This window comes from Archocentrus centrarchus, chromosome 11, assembly GCF_007364275.1.
Source record: "Archocentrus centrarchus isolate MPI-CPG fArcCen1 chromosome 11, fArcCen1, whole genome shotgun sequence".
Taxonomy (NCBI): Eukaryota; Metazoa; Chordata; class Actinopteri; order Cichliformes; family Cichlidae; genus Archocentrus; species Archocentrus centrarchus.
Genome location: NC_044356.1, coordinates 12,818,340 through 12,839,491, shown reverse-complemented (window position 1 = coordinate 12,839,491; position 21,152 = coordinate 12,818,340).

Sequence of the window (21,152 nt, the reverse complement as noted above, 5' to 3'; positions counted from 1 at the left end):
TGGAGTTAACAAAAAATGGCAAACACAACCAGATTGTACTCTCTTCCCAGCCCACTCATCACGAAGCGTCACAAGGTCCACTGAGTTTGAACTACTTTTCACATTTTAAAATAGTGACTGCTCGCTTCCAGTTGTTACTGTTACCACTGTGTGTCTCAAACAACATTTGCATGACACAGAGACTAAACAGATTTTTTTTTTTTTTTTTTTAAACAACACTGTTCTTAATCTGCCTCATGCATGAACTGGCGAGCCTAGTTTGAGCTGGTGAGTGTGTAATTAATGTGCTGTGACGAGGGGCTTCTGCCCAGTGACAGTGAAAGACCACCTACTGGCTTTTAATACTGCCTGTCAGTGTGGCCAAAGGACATTCAATATAGGCCTGTTCAGCTCAGCTCAGCTCAGCTCAGGGGGTTGAGAGGGTGAAAGATATGCTGAGAAATACAGAGAGAAAAAAAGGGAAAACAATATAAAAATATTGCAAAATATTCGAGTGCTGAAATTTGGAAATACTTATTTATTATACTTGTAAATAAAAAGTTGCCAGTTTTTTGTTTGTTTTTTTTTGGGGGGGGGGGGGGGGGGGTGTATCTGTCATGCATGTGACCAGGTCGACGCGACCAAGAGAAATAAAGACATGGAGCTTGAAACTGTTAATCTTAATTTGGTTATAGTTTCCAGAAGACTATTCAATATATATACATATATACTGCATCACTGATATGTCTCTTACCGTTCAATATATCCTGTGTATCTTTTACACACTGCTAGACTCCTGTGAGTATTGGACATCTACTTGATAACTGTCCAATTTCACCATCTCACCTGCTTAACCCTTGAAATAGTATTCACACAAGCATTCATGAATGCAAGCACACACGCGATTACAACCTCAAACATGAGGTCTATCCTGGATGTACTACATAAATATCCCAGGCCCAAAAAGTACTAAGCTAAGTTGCCATATGCATGAAGAGAACAAAACTATCATGAAACTATTCATTGTTGGAGCATTGTGTAATATGAAGTCAAGCGACACAGGTGCGCAGTCTCACGTGCTCCCTGTGCCTGTTGCGGTCTGTCAACTGGTGTGTTTTCAATTGTTCTGCCTTTTGTTAACAGATATCAGCATACTTCTAATGTGATGATTTCAGCCTGAGAAAGCACATACCCATACACACTGGTCCAGGTTACATTCAACCATGCCATCTGTGATATAAAGGACCCAGAGTACATAGACTGGACAGTCTGGGTCCCTCTTGTACACAGTCATCTTGTTTAGCTGTAGGGAGAAATGCCTCCCTGTCTGTTCTGGGAAGGAGTGTATGTCCTCTTCAGAGCAATGCAGCCATCCAGGAGCTCTGCCTGCCAGCCTGCCTGTCAACCAGCCTGAGAGCTTGTCATAGAGTTTCTGGAAGATTTTAGGCCTCTAGCTGTCACTCCTTAAGTCTCTTCTCTTGCCACCTTAATGGCCTTTCTTTACAATTCACTATATTTGTTCCATTGCTGCTCCCTCTGCTCTTTTTTTCATTCACTCCCTTCCTCTGTCACTCTGTCCTACTCTCCCTAGCTGCCTGCAACCCCGGGGCTTGACAAGCTGGCCAGTCCACCGCATCTGCCAGCACATCTTTAGCAGCTTGGCAGTGAGGAGCGTCCGTCACAGGTTGTAATCAAACCTGCCTGGAAACTGAGCAGGAGGACAGAGGAGAGAAAAGGAGGAGGAGGAGGAGGAGGGAGTGCAAGTGAGGGGGAGGGCCCCTCCTTCTGCCTGATTAATCATAATGTAATTTTAATTAAAAAGCACAGTGTCAAAGGGTTTAGCTGCCTGAGAAGTGAGCCCAGATTGCCACGCAGCAGCAGCCCCCTCAGTCTGCAGGCAGGAAATGCGTCCTGACAAATCCAGGCGCCCGGGCCAAGAAAAACAAAGGCCACCATTACCAGGATATTGTCACTGAGGGAAGAGCAGGGCTGTGGGTGAGAGTGAGGCGGGGGGGGAGACACAGATGATGAGGGGACAAGGAATAGAAGGGGAACAGAGATGGGAGGGGACAAGATGTGGGTACAAGCAGAAAAAAGGTTGGGGGGTCACACTGTCATGCCAATTGGTGCTCGGTGCAAACACTCATGTCACGCAAAGAAAGAGAAGAGGCAAAAGTGAGGTGCGAGAGAGTCTGGCATCGTCTTTCGTCAAGGGTGGATATTGTAAGCCTTTGTGAGCGATGCTGTAGGCTGGGGCTGTTTGATTCCTAAGTTTGTTTACATCTCAGGTGCACGTAGTGTGCACTCAGTGTCAGCCCAGACTATATTTACACTACCTGAATCAGGGTTGCTGTGTACTGTGTCGTCGGCTCCAGGCCAAACTGTGCCTGAGACGATGTAGCTGCTTGAGACAGGGCAGACGGAGCCATGGTGTCACCAAGGGGAGGCCAGAGGGCTGCAGCCAGGGTCGGGAAGAGTTTCTGAGGAGACGTGGGGTGTCAACATGGCTGAGTCAAAAGCAAAGCCAAATACTTGTGATGACGTCACATTACAGTACCTTGGGTTATAGGGACACATTAGGAGGATTACAGACATGGGTGAATTGAGTCCGTGCAGGGATGTCCATAGAGTGTAAAGTTTTGAATATGTGTGTGTGATTGTTTGGGGGTGTGAGTGGGGTAGTGGGGTGGGGGGCTATGTGGCAGCAGTGGAGTCCTCTGGTTTATTTTTTACATAAAATTAATAATATTCTCCATTACAAGTATTTTTTTTTTGATCTCCTATCATATTCTCAGTCTTTATGCAAAGAGTGACTATAGATTGTCAAAGGACATGGTCTCCATAAATGATAGATGGGGAGTGAAGGTGTAGTATACATTGCTCAAGTGAGACAACAAAGGAGATAGATACACCCCTAGAGAGGAAAAGGGGCTAAAAGCTCAGTCTTCATACTCTTCATTCGGTTTCTCTCTGTGGTTTTGGGGGGGGGGGGGGGGGGGGGGGTGTTGGTGAGGGCTGGATGACCTTTGAAGAGAGGAGGGCGATACAAGACCGGGGGTGGTGGGGTAGGGGTGGTCACCAGTATCCGGGTGGGGTTTGGGGGTGGGCGGCAGTGGTGGGTGGTGAGCGGTGGGGGTCCAGGGCTGAGGTTTTGGAGGTGAGAGACCATGAAGGGCCTTCCACCCAGCCTTAACAAGTGTTTGATTTTTCCCTCTAGGTGCTGTGTGCTTTATACTCCTCAGAAAAGCGGTCTCTTCTCTCTTGCCTGAGCCGAGATGAACAGTTACTAAATCTACTGCTAGTGTTGTTATGATTTTATTATTAATATATCGATAAAGATTTTGAAAAATTGTAAAATGATAATAGTTTACATACATTTTTCTATACCAGCTTAAAAGGAAAATAACTTCCTCCAAGTCAGGAAATTATAAAAATATTTATTTTTTAATGAAATATGTAACAATGCTTGTCACGCTTGTGTCACAGTTGCTGTTCAAACTTGCATCATAGTTACTAAATTTAAATTAGTGACGGGCATTTTAGTCTTTCAGGGAATAGTTTGTAATTTCAGTAATCATTTTTTTTAAAGAAAACATTTTGCATCTTGAATTAAAAACAATCCAGACTTTGATACTATTCATTTTTCACTACAATTCATTCAAACAATACCTCCAATCTTCTTTTAATTTGGTAATTACAGGCTAATTTACAAACTTCCTCCCCATCGATGGTTGGATCCTTTCCATGTGCCAGAGCTAACATCCCACTTCTTGCTTTTATTTGCTAAATCAACCCTATTGAGCCCAATTGACCAGTAAAAGCTAACAAGTGCTGGAGAGGTCTAGAAGTGCAAAGTGAATAATGAGGTCTCTGTATGATCTGATGTGGCCCATATTGTCCTGTGATCTAGAGAGGCATGCTCCAGCAGGGCATGCACACGCACACAAATGCAGACGCACACGCCCACTCTACGACACTAACGAGGGGTTGAAGAACCTCCTTTGACACCTGGGGCTGGGGACACAAGGCATGCCACCAGCGTCACTGAATGGAGCGGCAAAAAGAGACAGATGACATCTTAAACAAGTATTAATACGCAGGTACTGAACAAAGCCAGCTCAGTCTCATTTGCATGTCAAAGAGGTGCACATGCTTCAGGGTGAGGCATATGTACCAAAAATGTACAAATCCAAAGCATGAATGCATTACATAAGCAAGAGTGCACATATGTGTGGGTGTGACACGAAAGCGCACACTGACACAGACAATTACGCTCAGTCCTTCAGGTTGAGATCATTATGAGGAAGAGATTCTGCCAATTGGATCAACAACTGCATAGAGGCAGAGTCACTTGTTTCCTGTCAGTCTCCTTTTCACCCAGAGCTCCTGGCATCCCGGCTCTTAGTTCCCTCTGAACAAACCACCCACTGGCTGCCTTAACCGCCCTCTAATAAACCCATCTGTTGGGTCATTATTGCATCTGCAGCCATCTGAACAGGGGAGCAACCCTGCAAAGCAAAGGCTGAGTGCATGCAGAGCAGGAGAGGACGAGGATAAAATCGAGTCAGGGAGTTATTTTTGTATTATTATTTATTTATTTTTTTAAACAAAGACTCAACAACAATATTTCACTTTAGAAAAGAAGATAATTCAACTCTGCAAGCTAAATAAAACCAATAATGCTATCTCTTTATCTGCATCTTTATGGTCTTTTTTGTTTTGCTGTTTTATGAATGATTACAGAATGAATGTGGAGAGCCGCATAAAGATTTCCAGTGATTTTGACAGTGCAGCAGTGACATGAAATAACAATTTAAAAAAATATAATGGTTCCTCAGTGGTTGTTCATCCTTTGATGCTTTATTTGTGTTTATTGTGATATTTGATTTTCATGCATCTTGAGTCTTTAGTTCTGAGTTTTTGTTAATTTTCATTTGAATTCTGTTATTTAGTATAGATGCTTATGTTATTTTTTCATCCCCAATGTTCTTCTATAACAAGTTTTGGTGTGTTATGGTCTTGTCTCCAGGTTGTGACTTCCTATTTTATTTCGTTAGCTGTTTGTCTTCTGTGTCTTGTTCCTAGTTGTACTTCCCGTGTCTCATTACCCTTAATTAGTTGAGACTATTCATTCCCCACCTCTTTCTTCTTCCCTTGATTGTCCTCAGTGCGTCTTATCATAAATGAGTGTGTCTTTCATTCATTCTTTGTCGTGCCATATTGCTTTCCCTGCCTGTGTGTTTCTCCATGCATTTCTCTGCATTACCTGGATTTTGTTACTTTGTATATTGGATGTTGTTTAGGATTTGGGATTTTTTGGAGACTTGTATTTTTATTTATTTTATTATTTTATTCATTATTATTATTATTATTATTATTGTTTATTTATTTTGTCTTAGTGTCCTCACTTTACATACTTGTAACAAAAACAAACAAAAAAGCTGTCAAACTAAATGAATTCTTGACACTGGTCATTTCATTTAAGAAAATAATCTCGATCATTCCTTTGGTTTGTTCAGTTGCAGTTTTGGAACCGGTCAGCTTATCTGCTCCCCTCATAAATCGGTCATTACCCTTAAGACTTCCTGTTCCGTCCATCACTGTTTACAAATGGAGGTAATTTTAAAAATCTAAAAAAAAAAATGACATCACGCAATAACCAATGGTTTCAAGATTGCAATTTGGAAAAATTCTATCCATCTTCTGTATTCTATGTGGAGCATTTAAGTGCATGCAACCACAGCCTGCTTAAATGTGATTGGTCAATGGTGCCACATGCTCTAAGAGCTTCTGGAATCAATAATCTTGCTTCTTGCCCACAGATTCTGCATTTTCACCTCAAGATATTCATTTCCAGTGGCACTTTTTCAGACCTTTCATCATTATAAAATACTTAAGTTCAGACCATCGCAATCAGTTTGGTTGACCACCACTTCTGTTTCGACTTACTGCTTGGATCATTAGTATTCTTGATTATTTTGAATAATAATGTTACTGCCTTTTCATCTCACATTTCAAATGGGGGGTATTTTTTTTTATTATCAGATTATTCAAATTTGAAGTTACCATATCTATCACAATTTCACAAATTAACAGAAAGCACAAACTGTAACCTGACACAGAGCTCATTCCATGGCAAATAGGTGTGCTCTCACTGTGTGTACAACTGAGTGTCTGAGTGTGTGCAGGTTTACATGCCCATATGTGCTGTGTGTGTGTGTTATTCCATTGGCTAGGGCAGCCAGGAAGGGCTGGTGAGGCTTTAACTTTGCTAAGCTTTTCTCTGCCAGGTCCCTGGGAGATCCCACTGTTCATTTATATTGAACTTTGTAGACCGGTGGCTCTGCCAGGCTCCCCTGCCTACTGCTGTAATATAGGAGCTGCTGGGGACCTGCACAGCCAGCAAGACCTAGGGAGAGAGACACAGATCACACCGGCCCTGTGGTTATTACATTTACCCGAGTGTGTGTGTGTGTGTGTGTGTGTGTGTGTGTGCGCGCACGTGTGTGTGTAGAGAGGAGTGTTTTCCCATAGTTTTTACAGTCTAGGTGCGATGTCTGGCCATTAAGAAGTGTTTGCTTGTGTGAATTTTGTGTTTGTACAATATGAATAATTGCAATAAAATTCACAGCAGTTTTTGTGCGCCTTGTTTGTGTGTGTGTCTCTGTGTGTACGAACATGTGTGTGCGCACGGAGCTGGCAAAGCTCCACTGTGTCCTCTCCAGCTCACACAGCCTCTGTCATAAACAGCCACAGCCTCTGGCAGGTGTTGCGCTGTAGTGCACAGATATGTGTTTCCCAAAGTGACACACACACGCACACACACACACACACACATGCACATTAATAAGCACACATCCAAACACACACTACTGGGAATCCCCACAGGTGAGGCTTAGAGGGCAGAGTCAACACCTTATTATTAAAATGCACAGACACCCACATGTGCACACACACATGCACAGTGACAGCTGTTTAGAGTGTCTCACACACTCCTGAGCTTTCATAGGTTACTAGTCCTACTTCAGAATTTTTGATTTCATAAACTTCTCTTATGAAAACACTTTTGATCAAAATTAAACCTAGTTTCATTTAAGCATCCACATATGTAGATTTTTTTATTTGCTTCTGCACTTATAGATTTACAAAATCCAACAATCCTTTTTAATGACATTTTATTTAAAAGAAATATCAAAAAGAAAAGTACCAGCATGCATGTATGGAAGAAAACTACTATTTTAATAAGTGAACAAAAGCTATTCTACATCTGGAATAAAAGCCACAGGACAGCTGTCATTTTGGCTGGATATGTCGCCAGTTCAGAATGAGAAAAATCATGAATAAAAATGTATAATTTACACAAATTAACATGAATAATTACTCATACTGTCAGGGCCTGTTTGTATGATAAAACAAAAATGATTCTGCATTTATTTTAGAGAGGCTGCATGCATCCACCCTTGGCAACTTTAACAAAAGTATGGGCTCAAGTTATCCGGTGGATGACGGCAGTTCCATCAACGTTAAACAGATTGCCAGTACATAGCTGGTCTGTAGGAAACATGACATATCTGGTCTAATTATTTGGTACCTGCAGTGCATCTTGACATTCAGTATTACAGTGAGTTTCAGTAGTAGAGCAAATGTGAGCAAATGATAATGACAACACAAACCATTTTAAATGGAGCATTTTTATTCTCTTGATCAGTTAATTTCAGCTTAAATAAAAAGAAAATTAAATAAAATAAAAAAAAATTGACTTTAATTGATTTAAATCACCTACCCCTTGATAGACCCCATGCAGCCTAGGCCTGTTCTTCATCCCACAGTACCTGGATAGCTGGGTAATCTACACCAGGATTGTGTTTGCTAACTTAAGCTTGCGGTGTTATACGTGTATGTCAGATCTGAATCAAGCTCTCTCCCAGCTGACTGTGACTGAATCTTTGTGTCTGTGGATTGCCAACATACTCACTCGCAGACTTCAGCATCACAGGGGCTGCCTGCACTCCCCTCTGTTCTACTGTGTGTGTACAAATGAGCTCCAAAAGCTCCGTAAAGCCGAGTAACAGTCTTTGATTTGATCCATGACAGTCTGTGTACAGGCTGGTAAGTGGTGCAGCTAACATCCTGAATGAAGATAAATCCCCTCAAGACAACACACTTACAGGAGCCTTGCTGAATTCACACTTCTCATTTAATCCACACATTCTTTGTTGCAGGCTTACATACCTGTCTAATAAACTTGCCTTTACACAGCGGGTCACATATGAAGACATATTGTATAGACAAAGTTGGTCTTAAATTAATCTGAAGCAAAATATTAGAAATTCAAACATACTTGGGCTGTTTAAAGCTGAATATAAAAATCACAGTTCTTCACATACTGAAGAGATAATCCCTACAAAGCAGGGTGTTTATCCCTTGTCCAGAAATAGCAATTCATCAGTGACCCTATAGTGCTATTCTCTGTCCAGGCCCAGCAAGACAGCACTAAATGTTCAAGTGGAGGTAAGTGCCGGCAAGTCCTTTGACAATACAAGCATAGTTTCAAGCTCCCGCTCAATACAGCTCCTCTCCTCTGAGGGGATAAGGAGGAGAGGGGGGGTACAAGGAGCTTGGGGTGGAGGGGTCAGAGAGTGTGTGTCTAGGGACTCTGCGCATATGTGCGTGCATGTGTGTGTACCTGTTCTGTCTCCTCTTTGAGGTTCTGGAGAGAGACATAGTGCTCTCTGTGGAAAGGGGAGATGTCGTGTCTTTGCTTCACTGAACCCTGCAGCCCTGCAGAGCAAAGGGCTAACAGGGAGGACGACAAAGCAAATCCCCTGACATATTCTGAGACAATAAGCACCAGCTTTAAAATAAGGCAATGCAACAACACAAGTGGAGAAAAAAAAAAAAGATGACCGTATAACATATATGTAGGAACTGGTGCTACCCTCACACCTGATCTTGCAGCAAGTTATTTCGATCGCTACCAAGTTCATGTTCAGTCTATATTGAGATTTCATACACCCAGTTTGCTTGCAGCAAACTGCCCTTTTTTCTGTTGCTGTTTTTCATGATTGTGAAACCTGTGTAGAAATACAGAATCCATATTTCATCCCGGCTCCCGTAACCCGATCATAGATGTGTGCAGGGATTCAGAAGTTTGAAACCAGACTAGATCAAATCCAGTACAAACACCAAATAAACAAGTTTTTCAAACAGCTTATGGAGTCTTTGCATAGACACTCACATAAATATATATTTATTAGTTGTACGCAATTATTACTGAAACATTTTAAATAATACAGAAGAGCTGACAAATGATGAAAGATGCCCATGAAGACTTTACTCAGGCTGAAAGCTCTCTTTAGATTTTGTTTGATATGCTCTAAGAAATGAGGCCCTACCCTAAAAGGCGTGGAGCTGACTATCGGACTCAGGGTTATCTTGTTTGTCTGAATAACGGCTTGAATGCTTTTCCTCCCTTCTCAGCTGAACATAGGCAAGATTACTAAATGGTGGACTGCAGGAGTGTGTGCAAACAAACAACCAAATGCTGCCATTTACACATTAGCAGGAAATCCGACGCTAAGCTGACTCTATATATGTATGATGCTCTGATAAAATGCAGAAGTGAAAAAAAAGGGGGGGGGGGGGGCTCTTTTCGAAAGGCTGGACTTGACAGAGAGAGGTCAAGCTTGCGACTTCGACAAGTTGACCTCACTGCTGGAGCCATTAGATGACAGTATCAGAGGCTCAGAAGGATGAGTCAGGCTGTGTGAGTTTGCCGTGAAGAGGTGGTGGGGATGCATCTGTGCGCTAGTGTGTCATGACACGCGGTTAATTAGGACGGAGAAGTTTGTGTTAAACTGAAACACAAGTGCGGCAAAATGTGAATGTGGGTTCGATGATGGTAGTCTGACTGTGCTTCGCTTAAGGCTGCAGCGCTGTGAGAGAATCACACAAAGGTTTCACAAGTAAATTCTTGACTACACAGACTGCACATTTAAAGTGGGATCTGCAGGAACCTTGTTTTAAATGAACATTCAGTTACATTTACAGATTCAGGAAGAGTTGCGCTACTTGATAACAGACCTTATGGCAAACAGATATTGTGGGGGTAAGAAAAAAAAAAATTCAGTGATGTCAGTAACGATGTTTTTCTTGAAGCTGCAATGACAAATTTCACTGGTTTAAAGAAGCAGCAGTTATTAAAAAAAATAATAATGGCATACTGGGTAAACAGGAAATATATATAAATGTTTTACTTTTTAAGCAATAACCACAATCTTTTCCTAAACCCTTAAACCTGACATTTCTTAAACCTTGATGAAGGCCAGTTATTTTACTTACATAATCTTTTGATTGAAAAAAACAATTGTTATGAATCGTTAGGTCACGTTGGTTTGGGATGACGACTTGTTTTGCATAACTTGGGTAAAAAGGTCACTTTATTGTTGATTTTGTTCTGTTCATGGGATTTATGGGAAATATCACCATACTTCCACACCATGTATTTAATGTACAAAAGCTTGATTTTAGCAACTTGTTCGGTGTTGGTCTGAAACTCGTGATTATGCATCAGCCTCAGATGTGCAGTACCACATGTTCTTCAAAGTGCATATAGTTGCAACTCCAGTGATTCAGGGAATAGATGGAACAAAGACATGCAGTTGAGCAGCTTCGTCTATGACAGAAACAGATTCTTCCACACCTCTCCCTGTTCTGCCTGAAGGCTTCTCACAGGTACGATTTCTTGCCCTCGGTTTGGGAACTGAAAATGAGAATCTCCAAATTAGAAGTCAGAGAGTCGTGTCGGAGCCTGACCCTGGATTCTCACCTCCTACCCAGCCGGACCTGTGAATACTGGATCTGATTTATGTGATTCTGCCATCCCTCTCCCTCTCAGTGTTTGTCTGCTATTTTTTTTTGTACTGTTATTTGTTTATAATAACCTCTGTTATGATTTTCTTTCACCTCTCTTTCTCCTCATGTTTATGCCCCAGCTTGCTATTTTATTGGACAGCATCACAATGTCATCTCAGTCTTCAATGTTCATATTACATTTACTGTGAGCTTATCTTACACAATTCTTACACAATATGCACATAAAATATCGACATATATTCTCAATCTAAAATGCAACATATTTACCCATAAACTTGTTTAAACTGTTTGCATCTTGAAACTATATTGATTTTTATGGCAGATGGTGATGCTGCATATGTGAGCGCACCCTGCAGGGTTCCACGGTGACAGGTCTGGGACCTAGCAGCCCATTACCACACATGTCCTGTCGGAGGGGGGGGGGGTTCCAGTAGCAATCGGTGAGCTCTCAGCCTCGAGACCATCCATCCTGAGCACAGAGCTGCTCCTCGGGTACCCAGCAAAACACAGCCATCCTTCTCTCCCTTAGTGCTCTGGGATGAGCTCTGTCCACAAGGGCCTCGAAGTGAGGCGGACCCTGGCTCTGGAGGGGAGGGGAACAGAGGAGTGAGGACAGTGAGGGTTAGCAAAGCATTAGCCGGCCCTGCTGGAGAGCTGGCCCTTTTGAACCAGGCAGCGACTGAGTAGTAGTGCCTGGGGCTAAACGTGGCACCTTTGACAGTGTCAGGGTGGCACTACAGCGGCAGGCCAGCTAGATGCTTCTGCTACATTAGACACCAAACGGTTGTTGGTGTCTATGCTCACGCTGACTTCAAATGAAGGATTATGATGCACGACAGCCACATATGGATGGGGGGGGGGGGTGATGGTAGACTGGGGGATTTATTCTCCACTTTATCATTTGATGAAAGGTGAAACCAGTTTTCAAAACTTTAAAAAAAAGTGTTTTTAATTCCAGAGTAATAAACACAAAGTCTAAGTTTGACTTGGATCAGAGTGCCACTTGTTTTGCACTCATGCAGAGCCAAACATGAACCCTAAATTGATCGATCGGAGAGACTATCAAACATAGCACTTGCAGAGATCTATTTTAAATTATTAATTAGTATCTGTATGTATAACAGTGAGAGGCAAGTTGCTTTTTTTTTTGCATTTTTCTTACAACTTTGGATATGGAATATTACTCAAATAGACCAAAACACACATAACTACTGTTGAAATTAAAGGCATAAAAAATGTGATGAATGAGGGATATGGCTGCTTTTCTTGAAGGTATTTGTATATCTGTATCTGCATATATTTTTTTGCATTTTAATATCTTGTGAGCTTGTACGGCTGCTACCGTGGCCTGGAGAGATTAAGATCTTAATGGAACTTGTTGGTAAATTAAAGGTGGACCAATGCGAGATAACTCATTTCATCTTTTCATTCTTTGATTAAGCTCTCTCTCTATAACATTACTAGCAAAACCTACCAGTATTATCATCACCACAGGTCGCAATAAACAGGTCTGTCATTAATCTTGTGGTGCTGCATCCACATTTATTGCGTCCCAGGAACATGTGTCTACTTCCTAAACCAGCAGCCCATTATATTGAAAGCAAACTGGCACTCTCTCACACAAACACACACGATAACCATTGACAGGCTTCTCCTATCACATTTGAAAAACATGCTGCTAATGGGGGAATGAGGGACATGAAATCACTTTCAGTGGAACATAAAAGCGGCATTGTGAAGTGGCCTGGTGGTAATTACACCACACAGACCCATACTGAAGGAAGCTATTTAGCAATATGGCCCTGGCCTGGGCCTGCGCTGCTGATCTCATTTGGATGCATTAATTAGCTTGCTCTGAGCCTTGGAGCTGGGTGTTAACACTACAGCCCACTGCTTGGCTGGTTTGTTGGTTAGTTAGGATGACTAACATGACAGTCTGTTCAGCTCTGTTGTAAATCTACAGGCCTCCTGAACTTCCTTACACCTCGCCATTCCCCCTCTCCTCTAGCCTATCAGACGAAGACAGCTGGGGCTACACAGAGGCCACGGCTGCCATTCACTGCATTCAGCACGGTGGCAGCCACCGCAGCACAATACGTAGCCTGCCTCATTTGTAGATGCAAGAAACCTACCTCATTTTGTTTGTGTTTTAAATAAGCCTGATTAGAAGTTTAGCATTGCCAGTGAGATAAAGCGATAAATTCTGGGTCACAATAATGCATATGTAGTTGATCAAGCAATGCAGTGCAATACAAATTCTCTCAAGTAACTTTAGCAGTAGAAAGCAATTAAAAATACTGCTAGTCATTTTATTTTCAGTGTGAAAGTCACCTCTAAAAGGCACTAATAGATAATCTTTCTCTTATGTGGACGTGTCTTTATCGCATGAATACAGACATAATGATAGTTTAATTAAGCTTCTGACACATACTTTAACAGCAATATGTACAAAAGAAAGAGAGGCTGTATTTCCATCCTCAGAAACACTACTGCTTATGTCTTACAACTCAGAACTTCTAAAGAAGTCGTCTGAAGTACCATGCTCTTTTTCACACCAGAGCTTTTTTGAAGAAGGTGTGAGTTTTTCAAATACAGGATGTCTTATTTTTAGAATTCAACTCGACATTTTCTCCTGCTTGTGAGATTGGTGTTTTTTTCAGCGGCTTAACAGCGAAAATGCACCACAGTCACATGTATGCATGGCAATGTGAAGGCCAACACACAACTTCGTGTATAGTATTAGGGAGCAATTAAGGATGCATAAGGAACCCCCCCCCCCCCCCCTCCCCCCCTCACTGTGACAACCAACCACATCAGACACACGCTTTGTTCTACACGTGCCTGTGCCAAAAGCCCGCTTACTGTTAGGTTTACAGACGACGTCTCAGAAACTACAAGAGAACAACTTTCTTGTCTTACTAGGAGTTATTCATGTTTTCATGGTGTTTAAGCCTGATGTGTAATGACTGCATTTTATGCCCAGTTTACGTCACCATTTTGTTCCTCCTTGTCTTAAAATATTAAATGCTGCGTTTTGATCGAGAAACAGAAAAAAAGATTTGCATCACACGGCCATAAATCTAAGTGGAGAAGACACAGAGGCAATGGTGGCATATGCTGAAGGTGAGCCATGCGTGTCAGCTAGGTCAGGCAGCAGTAGGTCATTTCCATAAGGTGCCGATGGAGCAGGTGATAGGAAGGTGCTGGCATGAGCAGGACAGAAGTAATGGGGCAGATGGACCTGTCTTGCACTGACCATGTATTCCTGCACCCCACTGGGGCCCCAGGAGGGGGCTGAGCAGGCTCCCAGAAAGGAGGGTGTCCCACTGACACCCTGGCATTAAGCCCTGTCCAGCCTTGGCCTGTACCCATCTATATAGCCCTCCCTCCTCCTCCCCAGCCTCCCTCAGCACCCCACCCTGCAAAACACCCTAAACGCTGACCAAGCCCTCAGGGCTCAGGCCAGCCTCCTGGGCTAACAATGGGCCAGACAACAAGCTGCTCCCTGGGAAGACCATTCCAAATGAGCATGCCAGGGATGGATTTTTGCAGGAGGGCATAACAGTACTGCATGCACGTAGCAAGGTTTTAACACCACTGCAGCTCACCTGAAGGACAAGTATCTGCACTCTACAATCTAATGTTGCACAGGCACGTTTCAAATTACCGGAAATGTATTTGTTTTCTATGCAAAAGAGTAATCTGTTTATGCAGATGTAACTTCTCATCTTTTTATCTGCTTCTTTGGAGGTCCAGTCATTTTCCGTTATGTGGCAAACACACACAGCTTGAGCTGTGAATTTTCTTTGCAAGGTGACATTTCCTGGCTATGTGCAAATAAAGCACACACAGAAACTCTGTCAAAGACAAAGACTGAGGTAGATCTCTGAGAAAGAGATCTCAGAATTTCCTGTGGAAGAGTTTTAAAATAATGCAAATGTAGTACAGCCTTTTGCGAGTTGATTAAAATATTGCGAAGTTATGATTAAATGACAGTATTTCTTTTTTTATTTGGTAAGCTTTAGTTGCCAGGGCAGTGCAGGTAGGGGGTCTGAAATCTCAAGTAAGCGCCTCAAACTATTATTCTCCAATAGAAACTCAATTTGCACCACACTGGATTACAAGTTGTATTTATCGACCCATAGCTGCCTCTCTGCAGCAGCCTAAAGCTTGGTTAAATCATGAGGGAGGAGGATGGTAGGGGGTTGCAGAGCGGTAGATTGGCGATAATTGGTTGAAGGACAGTATACAGTAATAAAGGGTCTAAATAACCAGGCTTGTTCCTGTCATGTTTCACCGCTTCTATTTCCATACCAATTAAACCTTGTTGAAGCCGCCGTGATGAGAAAATGGAGGTGCAAAAGATTCGGAATAGCGAAGCACATCAAAGCAATGCACCACTTTCATTTACGCAACTTCTTCTTATGGAAATTTAGTCAAAGTTTAACACTTTTAGAAGCTATTTATCCAACGTGTCTTGACTGTTTTGCACATTGGATTCAACACTGCAGTACATGTTTTGCTGCACTACAACACAAAATAGATCATGTATGCTTTATTCAGAATGTGCGCAGGCCTTGAGGTTTAATACGAAATCAGACTTCTGATTGAGATATGGATTATCTTACTTTATTCACTGACAGAGCTCATCCAAATACAGAGGAAGAGAGTTCAGGCAGAGAGACTGAGTGGTAGACTTGTAGGTAAATGGAGATCAGAAGGAGGGGATGGAGATGGATCTCTAGAGATATCCTCTAGCGCTGTCGTCCTGTGATGAGCCACCTATAATCCACGAGGACGACTATGTCTCATTTCAAAGTAAGATGGAGGGCTGTATCGATTCCACTCGGCTGAGAGGAGATCTGATTTAAGTTTTGAATGTGAGAGTGTGAGCTAGCATACCTCAATTTCAGTGCAGATGAAATTGGCTTTGGTGCATTATATTCTTTTGCTGCCCAGCAGACCGTGGTGGCTGCAGTGTTTTGTCACACTGTGACAGATAAAGAATATAGGGTTGGTGTCACAGGCACCTGCACAGCTGGAGGGCATGCCCATACACGATGCCACAGCAAACCATGGCCTAGTTTAAGTTGTTCCCCATAAAATTATATCTTCATTGGCAGCAGCCACGAAGCATTTTTTAACTGCTGTTCATTAAATACAATGTGCACAGTTAAAACTATCCCTTGTATTTTTCCTGTGTAGTATTTTGTTTTATTTTAAAGGGCAGTTTCGTACAGTAGTAGCAGACTAAATCAATGCAGGTGATTTTTCATTGCGATTTCCTAATGGGAATATAAAGTAATAGAGTGATATCTGGGGATTTTTTTCCCCCTCTCATGCAAATTAATAAATATCACAAAACATGAAGCAGACTCCTTGAGAGGAAGAGTCTGGTTTGTTGAAAAATTTGGTGTCGTGAAATGGGGAAGATTTAGACTAAGGAATTTAGCATAGCCACACTTCCAATCTGAATAATACATTTCAATGACAGGAGCGCCTTCTAATAAAAAAAAAGTACTAAACACTCATGAAATCGAGTGCAAACTGGCGATCTTTTTGTTTCCTTTTTAACCATCTTAAACCAAGCAGCACCTTCACATTTACAGGTATGAGAGTGGTATTGCAAATAGTGAAGGTGTATAGCACATATATGCTATAAAAACTATTATTAAGATCATAAAAACACCTTTAGAGAGATGAAAAAATATAAAAGCAGGTGTGCAGAAGTGTTATGGGGTAGAGACCGGTGTCTTCTGAGTGTTTGAGGAAGGAGACAGGTCAGAAGAAGCCAAAGGGCCACATCTGAGGACCGCAGCCCCCCCCCCGCACTGGCGAAGCAGGAGTCCCTACTCCAGGCCTGTGTTTACGTTTCCCTTCAAGTGTTTCCCCCCACGGCACTCCATCCAATTCTGCTCAACAAGGGAACATGAGGGAGCGGACTAAAATGAGAGTGGGCTCATGAATGGAGAGGGACAAATTGACATGTGGCGTTTTGTGAGGTGAGTGCCCAACCTCTCGACCGCTGATTACCATTCGCTAATGAGCACTCCTGTTTGTGTGTCTCTGTGTTTCCCTCTCCCTGCTTCTCTGCACGGTGTTCTTTCTCCTCTCCAGCTTTGTGCAGCCCCGGAGTGGCTGGTGGACCATAGGTGCTCTGTTAATAGGGAGACGCACACATCAGTAATTAAAGCAGTAGGGGGCCTTGTACTATACCAAGTCCCTCCAATCCCCCCTTTTTAAAGCATGCCCTCCCCATATAATTCAATCCTGTCTGCCGAATTGATCATTGTGCAAGGCCAGTTTTGCCCCTGGCAGTTTTGTCACTTTCTAATGATGCTTTTCAGAGAGGCAAGGCTGGGGTCCTACCAGCACAGTGACCATTTGGGGTGAATCGCTGTCTTCACGCCAGCCTCATGACATCTGACCAAAATCCTTGCATATAGGCACAAGAAATCTCACTGACTGAGATTTATTATATATATATATATATACCACTGAATGCTATCATTAGAAAATCACAGTGTGGTGAACTGAAACTCAAGACTCCTGACTCATGCTGCTAAAGACAATGAGTAGGAAGGACCCTGATAACAGGTTTTTGCTCCCTCATTGACCAGGAAATGAAGAAATCAAAGAGTACGATGGAAAACTAATTCCAGTTAAAAACAAAATGCTTGATGAAATATAAAAGTCTGATGAAATATGCATCCCTCACAGTATTATATAAATCAAAAAGAAAAAAAAAATCATACATGTTTGTACAAGTCCGTATCTTTCAGGCCCGGAAATGCTGCTACATGTTTTGAGCCCAACTCTGACACAATATCATGTATATCTGTAAATGCACGGCAGATTCCCTCTCCAGCTTCCTTGAATCATTCATGTTTGTCTGTGTCTATATGTCCCCAAAACCCTTTATTCTGTCCTCAGCAGGCAACAAGAATCCACTGGGAATGTCTCTCACTTCTGGCTCAACTTATTCAAAGTGCGCTAAAGACTGCAGGGAATTACAACGACAAATCTTTCTTTTAGGAGCTACTGGAAGCAGTCAGCTGGCAGGTTTTTTTTGTTTATTTTACATAAATACATTTTCATATAGGGTTAAAAAAAAATCAAGCAAACTGATAACAAATTAATAACGCTAACCATGATTATTACATTTTATTACAATTTACATCTGCTCTGGAGTCTGTAGGAGATGCCAGTGTTATTGATCAGTCGTGTTCCTTCTCTGGCCTTTACACTGACACCACTTGTAGCTGGAGTTAATAGGGTGGCATACCCTATTTAATTAAAATAACCCAGCCGAGGTGTTTTAACATGGCATTCTGTTTCTCTGAGCCATGTTTGTTCTGTTTCCTGCCCTGTTCAGCTCCCCCCTTATCTCTTAGACCCCCTTGAGTATGGCGTTTTACATTTCTGTTTGTAAAACTGTCAACACATCCACTGGCTGTACTAACGTGTGATTTAGCGCCAACAGAGAGGAGGGATAGAGAGTGAGAGAGAGGCAACTGCATGAGATCTTGCACATTCTCAAAGTGGAATATTTTTTCACTGTTATCCCCCCTAAACCCCAAACTCCACACCCCCAAAGATGCCTTGATGTTAGTGAAGAGCTTCTTTTACCCTTTAACAATCACATACTCTCTCCCCCTTTAGTCAAATTCCCTTTCTGCAACATTCACCACCAGTATTTAACACTTTCAGCTGAAATGTAATAATAGGAAGGCCACAAAGCGCCTGTGTCGAGGTGCAAATCAAATTAATGAGTGAAAAGGTTTGGCTGAAAAGAAAATAATTCCCCTTATGCACAAAACATCTCAAAGCTTCCTCGATGCTGATCTACTGGCAGAAAGCAAAAAATTTATGTTCAAAATTAATTGGTTTAATGTGTGTGACTGAATTGCGTGAGTGAAGTTTACACCTGCCTCACTCCTGTCAAATCAGAAATCGCCTGTCATAGCTAACAGGTACCTGGGGGGGGCAGGGGGAGTGGTGACGTATCAGAACCAGAAAATAAACAGTGGCTATAAATCCTGCAACAAGAATTCCTCATTTTATTTATATTATATATATATATATATATATATATATATATACACACACACACACACACACAGACTGATTACATACAGAAACATTTTGAGCTGAATAAAAAAGAAGACTAAAAAATAAAGAAAACATTTAAAAATTTAAGTGCATGAATGTTTTATAATTACTCGGCACATCAATGAAAAGCGGGCAATAAAAAAGGAAGCAATGAAACATTATTTGGTAAGAAAAAAAAAAAAGATTTGTAGCCGCATATGTTTCTAACAGAGATGGAAGAAATTCTCCTTTTAATAATACAAATACCGTAGCCTGATCTTGCATTTGAAATTTTTTTTTTTTTTTACTTTAGTTGGCTTTAATTTACACCTCTGCTTTGCAGCTGTGCACGGGGAATTCAGCCCCCCCCCCTCTTTGGAGAGGAGCACTTGCAGCAGAACATTAGCTCATTTTAACGGCCAATGTAATAATCTGTTCACCGGAGGGCCTCCGTTGGAAGCTCTGCTTTGCACTGGAGCACCGGAGGCTCCCCTGTCAATAACAAGCCAGTCACTTCATTATAGCTTCACAAGTCATCCATTTATTATCCATTGGCCCCATCAGAGGATGACAGAGCACGGAGTCAGATGTTACAATATATTAATCAAAGCTGTACCATTGTGTCAAAATGTAATTTTCTACAAGAGCACCGCAGTAGTAATTGTTTGATTTGATAACAGAAGTAGATAATGTGTCCAGGGACAAAACTGCTCGAGTGTACGCAAATAGCTAAAAGCTGGGACCTGAATTTAAGGCAGCTGGCTGTTCTTTATTTAAAAGAAAAGAGAAGTGAGAGTATGATTGGTGGGTTGTGCTTGAGAGGAACCCAAGAGGTGCCAAAAGACACTTCTACAATTATTACAGAATGTGTATGCAACAAAAAGTGGAAGTTTTTTACTTAATCTAACGTGTTGTAACAAGAAATTAATAGAGGCATTCATAGGAGCCTAATATTCTTCTGCGGTTTTAAACGGTTTCACTACACTCTAATATCTGCTGTGCAATCTATTTTCACTGTTCACTGTGCATTTATGTTATATTTTGAGATTCAAAAAAAAATATGAGCAGATTTACAGAAATCAGAGCAATGTTTACTAATATTCGTGTCTGATACACACTCTTGAGTAATGACTTGAATCTCGCTGATGAAAAGCAAAATGCGAAGGAGGCAATTTTGCTCCTTTTAGTGAAATCTACTGACCATCCTTCACCTCCTCTGAGTTTACGCACAGTCCTTTAATTGACTTAAAAAAAAAAAAAAAAAAAAAAAAGAAAAAAAATTGTTGCAACTTGGGAAAAAAAAAATTAAAAAGAGATGGCACAACACTTCTGAAAGCCTGAATGTGTGAATCCACAGACACGTCTGCATGAGCGTAGTGGCTTAGTGCCGATTATAGTTGCACCAAATGTTGAATAGGACTTTCAAAAAACACATTCACGAGAAGCTGTGAGAAATTCACTCACACCAGCAAATGCAAAAGCTGACCACAGCCAACTACAGGAGCAGAGCAAAAAAAAAAAAAAAAAAGCCACATAGCAAGCAGGCAACTGTAACTGAAGGACAGGAAGGGGGACGTAGAACACCCAAACACAGAGAGACAAAAATAAAGATATATGACTCGCATCACAGTTTAAAAAAAAATTTAATTAAAAAAAAAATAGTGCAGATTTAATGGAAGTGCTATTATGACACAACAGCAACTGAACAGAATAGTTTTTCAAAAATTCTCCTTTTCTTTCTTCTTCTCTCTCTCTCTCTCTCTTTGTTTTTTTTTTTAATAAAAAGTGTCCGCAAACTAAACAAATCTGCAAAACAAACGGAAAGTTAAACCTAACCCCGCGCTAACTCAAAGTTGCCTGTGACACTCACAACAAGCAGACAGAGAAAGACAGCGCGAGACCCCGGCAAACCCCTTTCACATGTAATGATTACTCCCCTTCATTAAAACTGCTAGTAACCCTGTTAGGCTGGAATAGACTCACTACGGGTAATCGTGAAAACACTTTTAATCAACGCACAGCAACAGTAGAGACCTTGCTAGAATGCATTCACTCCAAATAAAGCAGGCTCTTTATAAACAGGCGCAGCAAAACAGCTAAGACCCTGATAAGACTCCTCACACTCTCCATGGCGAAACCTGCCTGTGAATGTCTCCTGACAGCTCCTTAGCCCTTGTTAGAGAGAATCACTTCCTAATGATTCAACC